We start from the raw sequence: 300 nt of genomic DNA, 5'->3' as shown, positions 1-300 counted from the left end.
CTTAGTGAAAACCGTTTTCTCTGATTTTTTTTTTTTTTCAATAACTAACTTAACATACAATGCGAAATTGATCGCTGATTAGTTCACTTACCACTTCACATTCTCCCTGAACCGTCTGTCTGCTAAGCAGATAGGCATAATCAAGTCATCCACCCTTGATGTGTGTTGCCTCTTGACCACCTAGCAAGCATACATCGAGCCTATCCTTTAAAAACTAGTAAAATCTGTTACCGTTATCAATGATATTGGCCCTCTCCTCTAATTGCGGGTGTCTGGCACTCAAGTCACCCACTATCAGAG

The sequence above is a fragment of the Penaeus monodon genome, chromosome 21 (assembly GCF_015228065.2).
Source record: "Penaeus monodon isolate SGIC_2016 chromosome 21, NSTDA_Pmon_1, whole genome shotgun sequence".
Taxonomy (NCBI): domain Eukaryota; kingdom Metazoa; phylum Arthropoda; class Malacostraca; order Decapoda; family Penaeidae; genus Penaeus; species Penaeus monodon.
The sequence above is the reverse complement of the archived record's forward strand: the minus strand, read 5'-3'. Positions refer to the sequence as shown.